This window comes from Phyllobates terribilis, unplaced genomic scaffold (genome assembly GCF_046119375.1).
Source record: "Phyllobates terribilis strain yellow unplaced genomic scaffold, ASM4611937v1 Scaffold_8__6_contigs__length_399053987, whole genome shotgun sequence".
Taxonomy (NCBI): domain Eukaryota; kingdom Metazoa; phylum Chordata; class Amphibia; order Anura; family Dendrobatidae; genus Phyllobates; species Phyllobates terribilis.
Genome location: NW_027362768.1, coordinates 182,189,651 through 182,202,083, shown reverse-complemented (window position 1 = coordinate 182,202,083; position 12,433 = coordinate 182,189,651). Strand labels below are relative to the sequence as shown.

The 12,433-nt window shown below is 54.2% G+C and overlaps 1 protein-coding gene across 2 annotated transcripts in view; it reads left to right on the top strand.

Annotated features, from left to right (window-relative positions):
• The window catches only part of NEGR1 (neuronal growth regulator 1), an 897,440-nt gene that overhangs the window by 724,330 nt on the left and 160,677 nt on the right, over positions 1-12,433 (top strand). The window lies entirely within an intron of this gene.

Genomic DNA, 12,433 nt, shown 5'->3' with positions numbered 1-12,433 from the left:
ATAAGGAGCCTGTACACACAGCACAGCTCTTACATCACACCAGGAGGAGCCTGTACACACAACACAGCTCTGACATCACACCAAGAGGAGCCTGTACAAACAGCACAGCTCTGACATCACACCAAGAGGAGCCTGTACAAACAGCACAGCTCTGACATCACACCAAGAGGAGCCTGTACACACAGCACAGCTCTGACATCACACCAGGAGGAGCCTGTACACACAGCACAGCTCTGACATCACACCAAGAGGAGCCTGTACACACAGCACAGCTCTGACATCACACCAAGAGGAGCCTGTACAAACAGCACAGCTCTGACATCACACCAAGAGGAGCCTGTACAAACAGCACAGCTCTGACATCACACCAAGAGGAGCCTGTACATACAGCACAGCTCTGACATCACACCAAGAGGAGCCTGTACACACAGCACAGCTCTGACATCACACCAAGAGGAGCCTGTACACACAGCACAGCTCTGACATCACACCAAGAGGAGCCTGTACAAACAGCACAGCTCTGACATCACACCAGGAGGAGCCTGTACACACAACACAGCTCTGACATCACACCAAGAGGAGCCTGTACACACAGCACAGCTCTGACATCACACCAAGAGGAGCCTGTACAAACAGCACAGCTCTGACATCACACCAAGAGGAGCCTGTACAAACAGCACAGCTCTGACATCACACCAGGAGGAGCCTGTACATACAGCACAGCTCTGACATCACACCAGGAGGAGCCTGTACAAACAGCACAGCTCTTACATCACACCAAGAGGAGCCTGTACAAACAGCACAGCTCTGACATCACACCAAGAGGAGCCTGTACACACAGCACAGATCTTACATCACACCAAGAGGAGCCTGTACACACAGCACAGCTCTGACATCACACCAAGAGGAGCCTGTACACACAACACAGCTCTGACATCACACCAAGAGGAGCCTGTACACACAGCACAGCTCTGACATCACACCAAGAGGAGCCTGTACACACAACACAGCTCTGACATCACACCAAGAGGAGCCTGTACAAACAGCACAGCTCTGACATCACACCAAGAGGAGCCTGTACAAACAGCACAGCTCTGACATCACACCAGGAGGAGCCTGTACATACAGCACAGCTCTGACATCACACCAGGAGGAGCCTGTACAAACAGCACAGCTCTTACATCACACCAAGAGGAGCCTGTACAAACAGCACAGCTCTGACATCACACCAAGAGGAGCCTGTACACACAGCACAGCTCTGACATCACACCAGGAGGAGCCTGTACACACAGCACAGCTCTGACATCACACCAGGAGGAGCCTGTACACACAACACAGCTCTGACATCACACCAAGAGGAGCCTGTACACACAGCACAGCTCTGACATCACACCAAGAGGAGCCTGTACACACAGCACAGCTCTGACATCACACCAGGAGGAGCCTGTACACACAACACAGCTCTGACATCACACCAAGAGGAGCCTGTACAAACAGCACAGCTCTGACATCACACCAAGAGGAGCCTGTACAAACAGCACAGCTCTGACATCACACCAGGAGGAGCCTGTACATACAGCACAGCTCTGACATCACACCAGGAGGAGCCTGTACAAACAGCACAGCTCTTACATCACACCAAGAGGAGCCTGTACAAACAGCACAGCTCTGACATCACACCAGGAGGAGCCTGTACACACAGCACAGCTCTGACATCACACCAGGAGGAGCCTGTACACACAGCACAGCTCTGACATCACACCAGGAGGAGCCTGTATAAACAGCACAGCTCTTACATCACACCAAGAGGAGCCTGTACACACAGCACAGCTCTTACATCACACCAAGAGGAGCCTGTACGCACAACACAGCTCTAACATCACACCAAGAGGAGCCTGTACACACAGCACAGCTCTGACATCACACCAGGAGGAGCCTGTACACACAGCACAGCTCTGACATCACACCAGGAGGAGCCTGTACACACAGCACAGCTCTAACATCACACCAGGAGGAGCCTGTACAAACAGCACAGCTCTGACATCACACCAGGAGGAGCCTGTTTACACAGCACAGCTCTGACATCACACCAGGAGGAGCCTGTACACACAGCACAGCTCTTACATCACACCAGGAGGAGCCTGTACAAACAGCACAGCTCTGACATCACACCAAGAGGAGCCTGTTTACACAGCACAGCTCTGACATCACACCAGGAGGAGCCTGTACACACAGCACAGCTCTGACATCACACCAAGAGGAGCCTGTACACACAACACAGCTCTGACATCACACCAAGAGGAGCCTGTGCACACAACACAGCTCTTACATCACACCAATGACGCGCCCCTGGGCCTGTGTCGCGCTGCGGTGCGCACGCGGGAGCTTACCCGGAGCCGGATCCGTGGAGGGTTGTAATCTCGTGGCGGTGACCCGGTCCGTGCCCAGGGAGTCAAACTAGACGGCAGTCTATTAGTAGTAAATAGTTGATGACTACGCCACCCGTTGAGTGCAGCCAGGAAGCTGCTGCTGCAGGGCAGACCGCTGAGGCCGGTGGTAGGATTGTGCAGCGTGATAGTATAACCCCCAACGGGAGGGGTATGGCCTCAGGGCAGCCGACGTGGATGATGGGGGTAGCAGGAACCACTCAGAGACGGTACGGTGTAGTTCAGGGTCTTTACTGGTAACAACGACAGACCCTCCCGGAGTACTTGCTAGCAAACGGGGCCTGGTCAGTCTTTGAGCAGATGGGATCTCCCCTGGCCAGGCGTAGTTGTAGGCCTCCCAAACTGACTGTACTCTTCTGGCTACCTTGCTAGAAGCTGATGTAAGTAGCCCACGTCCCTGAGTGTACCGTGTGGTGCTCACCCGTATGGCCGGTGACTCGGGGCCTTCTAATGGCTTCCGCTCCACGATGGCGGTGCTGGTCCCACGCGTGTGACCGTGCCTTCAGGCTTCTGGGCCAGAGGACCTGAAATCCCCTGCCCGACGGATTCTGCTGCTGGGTAGGATTTAGTCCCCACAGCCTCGGACTCCGGGTCCGGTAAAGAATCTTCTTAGTCAGGGCGAGCTCTGTAGCTGCCAGCCCCTGACTCCTTGTAACTCTGCTGTTTCCTATGCTGCTTCTCTTCTCCACTCTCCTTGTCTGACTCACCCTGCCTCAGCCCCGGGTTTTTACAGGGGAAGTTCTTCCCCTCCCAAGACTGGGCAGGAGGTGTGGCATGCACAGGATCCCTGACCAAAGGACCTCCCACCTGCTCTCAGACATAATATCTCTATCACTGAGGCAACCAGACCCCTGGGGTGTCACATTCCCCCCTAGTGAAATTTAGTACTCCGGGACTAAACACATTTAGAAAAACATAACAAGGCAAAAACATTAATAATACAATAAGAAAACATATAAAGATGGTTACGGCGTGTCCGCAACCGGGTGCAGTCTCTGAAGAAAGCAAGGTGTCCATTTCACCAACACAGGGAGACGTAACCAGGTAGGGGTCTGTCCTACCCCGAGTCCTTAACAGTCTCTAGTCCATCCTGGGTTACGCTCCAACTATATACAAGGATTCTCGGTAAATCCACCAAGGTTTCCTAAAAATAACTAGAAACACAAAATTATACACAAGCAACAAGACACAGAAAAACATAGATAAAACAATTTATACACTTTAAATTCTCCAGCGTGCGGGTAACTGGCCTCTAGTGGCCCGAGTGGACCTACGGAGCTGACTGTCTGGCCCTGAACTACAGGGTGTAGGAGCTGTCAAGGGTAAACTGGGCAGCTGTCTACCGGCTCCTTGTCTCACTAGGGGTACGGCAGGCTCACTATAAGCAGAGGGTTGATTCTCCTGTTCTGCTTGTGTGGAGTCTTCTGCCTCCTGGACCGGCTGTTCTTCCAGCTCTACCCGTTGCTCCGTAGGTTCTTGGGATGATGGTTGGAGGAAGGTGAGTACGGGTACCACAACTGCACCATTGACTTGAGTCCAAGACTGAGGAAAGTCCCCGAGCACGGTACTAACCATATCTTCCCTTTCTTCCACGGGTCGATGGTCTTCTTGTTCCTCTTCAGGGTTCCTCAGTTGTTCGGGACACTTCTTCAGGTGGTCCCGGGATACAATGGCTGTGGTTTCCCCTCCGTCTTTACTGATGGTACAGACCTTCGGGTTCTCGTGGCTTGAGGGCAGTACGGTGTACGGGTCCTTCTCCCACTGGTCGTCCAACTTGTGGAGCCGTCTCTTCCTCTTCAAGACCTGCTCTCCGGGTACCAGGGGAACAGCGGGAGCATACTGGTTGTAAGTTTTCTCTTGTCTTTCCCTAGCCTGACAGAGACTTCGCTCCACGCTCTCCTGTACTCTCCGGTACTGCTGCTGCCTCTCTGTGTCCCAGTCTGTTTCTGGTGAAGTGTCCTCGGGGGTCAGGACTCCCATTTCCAGGTCAACAGGTAACTTACCAGGTCTTGCCCTCATTAGGTAAGCCGGGGTACAGTTGGTGGAACCTACCGGGATGTGGTTGTATAGGTCCACCAGATCGGGCAACTTTTCAGGCCACAGACTGCGTTCTTCCAGGGGCAACGTTTTTAGAAGATCCATTACCACCTGGTTCATTTTTTCACAAAGTCCATTAGTCTGCGGATGGTAGGGTGTCGTCCTTATCTTCCGGCAGCCATACAGATTGCAGAATTCCTGAAAGACCTCCGCTTCAAAGGCAGGTCCCTGGTCCGTCAGCACTTGGTCCGGGTACCCGTGTGGACGGCAGAAGTGCTGCTGGAAGGCTCTAGCTGCTGTTTGAGCCGTTAAGTCCTTGACGGGGACGACAACCAAGAACCGGGAGTAATGATCCACGATGGTTAACGCGTAGACGTAGCCACTTCTGCTTGGGGTCAGTTTTACATGATCCAAGGCTACCAGTTCCAACGGTTGCCGGGTGACGATGGACTGCAGGGGAGTTTTCTGGCTGGCTCGGTCCTTCCTTCTCAGGTTGCACGGGCCACAATCTCTGCACCACTTCTCGATGGTTCCCCTCATGCCTACCCAGTGGAACCGCTCGCGCAGCAGGAACTCCAGCTTTTTCCACCCAAAGTGTCCAGCTCCGTCGTGGTATGCCTCCATCACCATGGCTGCGTCTCTTCGTGGCACCACTACTTGCCAGAGTAATTCATGCGTCCGGGAGTTAACCATTCTGCGGCACAACTTCCCTTTGTAAAGGAACAGTCGACTCTTCTCTGCCCATAGTTGTTTGGCTTCCTCCGGAGCGTCTGGTTCAAGGCGAGCCTCCGGCCGAGTCAGCATCTCCTTCACCAGTCGGACGGCAGGGTCGCTGTCTTGCGTTTCCGCCCAGTTGTAGTGGGGTAAGGGGTTCAACGTAGCAGCCTGCTTACTCCTTACCCGGTGGGAATACTGAATAGTCCCATGACGGTGGAACGCAGGGAGTTCAACTTCTTCCAGTCCCTCCGGATCTTCTCCTCCGTCCGGCAGGTTGGGCATCCTGGACAGGGCGTCCGCGTTGGTATTGGAGCGTCCTGCCTGGTATTTAATTGTGAACTCGTAGTTGGACAGACGGGCCATCCACCTCTGCTCCAGGGCACCGAGTCTTGCCGTGTCCAGGTGTGTCAGCGGGTTGTTATCCGTGTACACGGTGAACCGGGAAGAAGCGAGGTAATGCTTAAAGCGCTCAGTGATTGCCCATACTACGGCCAGGAACTCTAACTTAAATGAGCTGTAATTCTCGGGGTTCCTTTCGGTGGGTCGCAGTTTTCGGCTGGCATAGGCGATTACTCGTTCCTTCCCCTGCTGGATCTGGGACAGTACGGCTCCTAGCCCGATGTTACTGGCGTCGGTGTAGAGGATAAAGGGCTGGCTATAATCCGGGTACGCCAGGATTTCGTCCCCCGTGAGGGCCATCTTCAGCTGGCGGAAGGACTCTTCTTCCAGCTCTTCCCATTTGAAGGGCGGCTTCTGGTTCTTGGCCTTCCGGGACTGGCCTATCAGGAGGTCCTGCATAGGTGCTGCCTTTTTGGTGAAACCGGGAATAAACCTTCGGTAGTAGCCTACCAACCCGAGGAACTGCCGCACTTCTTTTACGCTGGAGGGGCTTGGCCATCCCTTAATTGCGGTGATCTTATCGGGGTCGGGAGCCACTCCGTCAGCGCTCACCACGTGTCCCAGGTACTGCACCTTTGGTTTCAGGAGGTGACACTTGGAGGGTTTCACCTTTAGGCCGTAACTCGCCAGAGCCTCGAACACTTCCGCCAGGTGTTTCAGGTGGTCCTCATACGTCTTGGAATATACGATGACATCGTCCAAGTACAACAGGACCGTCTCGAAGTTTCTGTGGCCCAGACAACACTCCATTAGGCGTTGGAAGGTTCCTGGTGCGTTGCAGAGTCCGAACGGCATGCAGGTGAACTCGCTAAGTCCCATCGGGGTGGTGAATGCGGTCTTCTCCCGGTCCGCCTCTGCTACAGGAACCTGCCAGTACCCGCTAGTGAGATCCAAGGTAGAGAAGAAGTTAGCAGATCTTAAAGCAGCCAATGACTCCTCTATCCTTGGTAAGGGGTACGCATCCTTGTGTGTGATACGGTTGATTTTCCGGTAATCTACACACATCCTCATGGTGTTGTCTTTCTTTTTGACTAAAACTAATGGGGCTGCCCAGGGGCTACAACTATCCCGGATTACCCCAGCCTCCTTCATATCTCTAAGCATCCCCTTGGCGTGTTGGTAATGTGCAGGGGGTACGGGTCGATACCTCTCTTTTATGGGAGGATGATCTCCCGTGGGGATGCGATGTTCTACCCCCTTGACTCGCCCGAAGTCTAACGGGTGTTTACTAAACACTCTCTCATACTCTTGAACCACCCGATAGACTCCTTGTTTCTGATGTGAGGGAGTGGAGTCAGTACCCAAATGTAGTTGCTGACACCAGTCCTCCATGTCTTTCTTAGAGCCGTTACCTTCCTCCGGGTGAGATGGAGGCAAGGGTTCCACAGATTGTATAGAACTTTGATTAGTGGTATATAATTTGGCTAGCGTGGCATACCGGGGCAGGTACACTTCCCTCTCCCCGATATTTATTATGCGAATGGGCACCCTCCCATGGCGTACATTGACCACCCCCCGTGCTGTCAAAATGGTGGGCCTACTGTCTGAGTAAACTGGTTCTACCATTGCCTGGTAATCTCTACCTCTCAGACCAATAGCTGCCCGGCACCAAATCATCATTTCACTTTTTGGGGGCATGGCAATAGGAAAAGGGTCACACATTCTTACGCTACCAATCTCACCGCCGGAGAGTTCCACTTGTTGCCGTTGCATCAGTGCCCGGATCTCTTTCTGGAGCACCCGCTGCTCGCCGGAGCTGGCATTCTTGGCAACCTGCTGTAAAAGGAAAATCACCTCTGCAAGACAATTTTCAATTACATTAGTTCCTAGAGTTATTTTTGGGTGACTCTCATGTTTATCGATATCTACAATGATCAGTCCCTGTGCGGCCAGTTCGACTCTACCAATTTTGATGGTCACCTCTTTAAATCCGATCTGTGGCACGGGCTGACCATTGCTGGCGATGATACTCAAGTCGTCGTCGGGGTAGCGGGTAATATCCGAGTCATTCCAGTACTGCTTGAAGAGCACGTACGGGATGGTGGTGACCTGTGACCCGGTGTCCAGTAGGGCACTCATGGGAATGCCATCCAGTACCACAGGCAAGACTGGACGTCCTCCCACATATCTGTCGCGCCAGTTCGATGGGCCTGGTGATCTTTTTCCTGGGGGTTGGCCCTCTACCCCAGGTTGTGCCCGTTTAAAGAACAGTACCTTGCCATATGTCCGGGTTGATTGCAGCGGCGGCAGATGGGTCGTCCGTCCTCACTGTATCGGTCACTGGGTCTTCCTCTGGCCGGTGGGGTCCTCCTTGGTCGACGCCACGGGATGTCCTCCGGTCCGGATGCCAGCTGGATCTTCCCTGGGGTGGAAACCTGTAAAGACTGCACAGTTCGGGTTAGCGCAGCAACGCTCTTAGCTAGCTCTTGGACCTGATGGTGTAGGTCTGGAGCCGGGTCATTGTCCAAAGCCTGCGCATCAGCTCCCACAGGCCCTGCTGACAAGGGCGCCGCCTCCTGGTAGTAAGTGGTAGTGGGGCGTCTGTGGGTCACAACGCCACCTGGTGCCGGTTCTCGGAGCACCCGGATGGCTCTGTCCTTGAACTGTGCAAAGTCCAGATGGGGATCCTGTAAGGCCATTGCCCGCAACTGGGTTCGGTGGGCATTGCAATATAAACCCTCTATAAATTGTTCAGTCAACAGCCTGTCCTCGTTTCCCACCCCATCAGGGTCGGTCTGCTTTATGGCCCTCAGGGCCTCTTGTAGGTTTAGTGCATAGTCCCTTATACTCTCATGCGCTCGCTGCTTGCACCCGTAGAATCTAAGCTTAATCTCGGCTGAGGTGCGGGTATCAAAGGTGTCCTTCAGCCGGGTTAGTATCCCTGCGACAGTCTTCCTCCCAGGTGGCCAGGATTTTACTTCCCTTTTGGCTGCCCCGGTTAGTTGGGCCACCAGGATGCTCACTTTTTGCTCTTCTGTGAGGGGGTACACCTGGAAGAGGCTATCCAGCTTTTCTCTAAAGTCATGCAGGGTATGTGACTCCCCTGAGTACTGGGGTAGCCAAGCTGCTCCCGGGATATAGGGCATGGTGAAGGGCATAACTGCAGCAGCGGTAGCGCTGGCGGGGGTTGAGGCAGTGAAGCTCTCCTCCGTATCCGACATCTTCCTCCCCCCTAGTGGACCGTGGCCTACCTTGCGATGATCCTCTTCCGTAGGCCGCGGCTCCGCAGTGGATCGTCAGGGTTGAGGACCTTCCGTCGCGCTCCTGTGACGTCGGCGTCTGCTGGGCTCCTTCCAGGACCTTACGCAACGTCCGGACGTGAGGCGGGGCTTCAGTTCTCGCGCGCTTTCGGAGTCCACGCCCCTCTTCTTCCCGCGCGGCGTCCTCAAGATGGCGTCCAATGGCGGGAAAACTCCACGGATGGCGGGAAGAAGGTCGAAGATGGCGCCAGATGGCGGGAAAACTTCGCGGATGGCGGGAAGAAGGTAGAAGATGGCGCCGGATGGCGGGAAACCTTCACCACTGGTAAGTTTGAACAGTCTTTGCTTTTCAGGCACGCAGTACCCGGTGGTTGCGGGCACGAAATCCTGCCGACTACGCCAAAGTTGACGCGCCCCTGGGCCTGTGTCGCGCTGCGGTGCGCACGCGGGAGCTTACCCGGAGCCGGATCCGTGGAGGGTTGTAATCTCGTGGCGGTGACCCGGTCCGTGCCCAGGGAGTCAAACTAGACGGCAGTCTATTAGTAGTAAATAGTTGATGACTACGCCACCCGTTGAGTGCAGCCAGGAAGCTGCTGCTGCAGGGCAGACCGCTGAGGCCGGTGGTAGGATTGTGCAGCGTGATAGTATAACCCCCAACGGGAGGGGTATGGCCTCAGGGCAGCCGACGTGGATGATGGGGGTAGCAGGAACCACTCAGAGACGGTACGGTGTAGTTCAGGGTCTTTACTGGTAACAACGACAGACCCTCCCGGAGTACTTGCTAGCAAACGGGGCCTGGTCAGTCTTTGAGCAGATGGGATCTCCCCTGGCCAGGCGTAGTTGTAGGCCTCCCAAACTGACTGTACTCTTCTGGCTACCTTGCTAGAAGCTGATGTAAGTAGCCCACGTCCCTGAGTGTACCGTGTGGTGCTCACCCGTATGGCCGGTGACTCGGGGCCTTCTAATGGCTTCCGCTCCACGATGGCGGTGCTGGTCCCACGCGTGTGACCGTGCCTTCAGGCTTCTGGGCCAGAGGACCTGAAATCCCCTGCCCGACGGATTCTGCTGCTGGGTAGGATTTAGTCCCCACAGCCTCGGACTCCGGGTCCGGTAAAGAATCTTCTTAGTCAGGGCGAGCTCTGTAGCTGCCAGCCCCTGACTCCTTGTAACTCTGCTGTTTCCTATGCTGCTTCTCTTCTCCACTCTCCTTGTCTGACTCACCCTGCCTCAGCCCCGGGTTTTTACAGGGGAAGTTCTTCCCCTCCCAAGACTGGGCAGGAGGTGTGGTATGCACAGGATCCCTGACCAAAGGACCTCCCACCTGCTCTCAGACATAATATCTCTATCACTGAGGCAACCAGACCCCTGGGGTGTCACACCAAGAGGAGCCTGTACACACAGCACAGCTCTGACATCACACCAAGAGGAGCCTGTACACACAGCACAGCTCTGACATCACACCAAGAGGAGCCTGTACACACAGCACAGCTCTGACATCACACCAAGAGGAGCCTGTACACACAGCACAGCTCTTACATCACACCAAGAGGAGCCTGTACAAACAGCACAGCTCTGACATCACACCAAGAGGAGCCTGTACACACAGCACAGCTCTTACATCACACCAGGAGGAGCCTGTACACACAGCACAGCTCTGACATCACACCAGGAGGAGCCTGTATAAACAGCACAGCTCTTACATCACACCAAGAGGAGCCTGTACGCACAACACAGCTCTAACATCACACCAGGAGGAGCCTGTACAAACAGCACAGCTCTTACATCACACCAAGAGGAGCCTGTACAAACAGCACAGCTCTGACATCACACCAAGAGGAGCCTGTTTACACAGCACAGCTCTGACATCACACCAGGAGGAGCCTGTACACACAGCACAGCTCTGACATCACACCAACAGGAGCCTGTACACACAACACAGCTCTGACATCACACCAAGAGGAGCCTGTGCACACAACACAGCTCTGACATCACACCAAGAGGAGCCTGTACACACAACACAGCTCTGACATCACACCAAGAGGAGCCTGTACGCACAACACAGCTCTAACATCACACCAGGAGGAGCCTGTACAAACAGCACAGCTCTTACATCACACCAAGAGGAGCCTGTACACACAGCACAGCTCTGACAACACACCAAGAGGAGCCTGTATAAACAGCACTGCTCTGACATCACACCAGGAGGAGCCTGTACACACAGCACAGCTCTTACATCACACCAAGAGGAGCCTGTACACACAACACAGCTCTGACATCACACCAGGAGGAGCCTGTACACACAGCACAGCTCTGACATCACACCAGGAGGAGCCTGTACACACAGCACAGCTCTGACATCACACCAAGAGGAGCCTGTATAAACAGCACTGCTCTGACATCACACCAGGAGGAGCCTGTACACACAGCACAGCTCTTACATCACACCAAGAGGAGCCTGTACAAACAGCACAGCTCTGACATCACACCAAGAGGAGCCTGTACAAACAGCACAGATCTGACATCACACCAAGAGGAGCCTGTACACACAGCACAGCTCTGACATCACACCAAGAGGAGCCTGTACACACAGCACAGCTCTGACATCACACCAAGAGGAGCCTGTACACACAACACAGCTCTGACATCACACCAAGAGGAGCCTGTACACACAACACAGCTCTGACATCACACCAAGAGGAGCCTGTACACACAACACAGCTCTGACATCACACCAAGAGGAGCCTGTACACACAACACAGCTCTGACATCACACCAAGAGGAGCCTGTACACACAACACAGCTCTGACATCACACCAAGAGGAGCCTGTACACACAGCACAGCTCTGACATCACACCAAGAGGAGCCTGTACACACAGCACAGCTCTGACATCACACCAAGAGGAGCCTGTACACACAGCACAGCTCTGACATCACACCAAGAGGAGCCTGTACACACAGCACAGCTCTGACATCACACCATGAGGAGCCTGTACACACAGCACAGCTCTGACATTACACCAGGAGGAGCCTGTACACACAGCACAGATCTTACATCACACCAAGAGGAGCCTGTACACACAGCACAGCTCTGACATCACACCAAGAGGAGCCTGTACAAACAGCACAGCTCTGACATCACACCAGGAGGAGCCTGTACACACAGCACAGCTCTGACATCACACCAAGAGGAGCCTGTACACACAGCACAGCTCTGACATCACACCAGGAGGAACCTGTCCACACAGCACAGCTCTGACATCACACCAAGCGGAGCCTGTACACACAGCACAGCTCTGACATCACACCAAGAGGAGCCTGTAGACACAGCACAGATCTTACATCACACCATGAGGAGCCTGTACACACAGCACAGATCTTACATCACACCAAGAGGAGCCTGTACACACAACACAGCTCTGACATCACACCAAGAGGAGCCTGTACAGACAGCACAGATCTTACATCACACCATGAGGAGCCTGTACACACAGCACAGATCTTACATCACACCATGAGGAGCCTGTACACACAGCACAGCTCTGACATCACACCAGGAGGAGCCTGTACACACAGCACAGCTCTGACATCACACCAGGAGGAGCCTGTACACACAGCACAGCTCTTACATCACA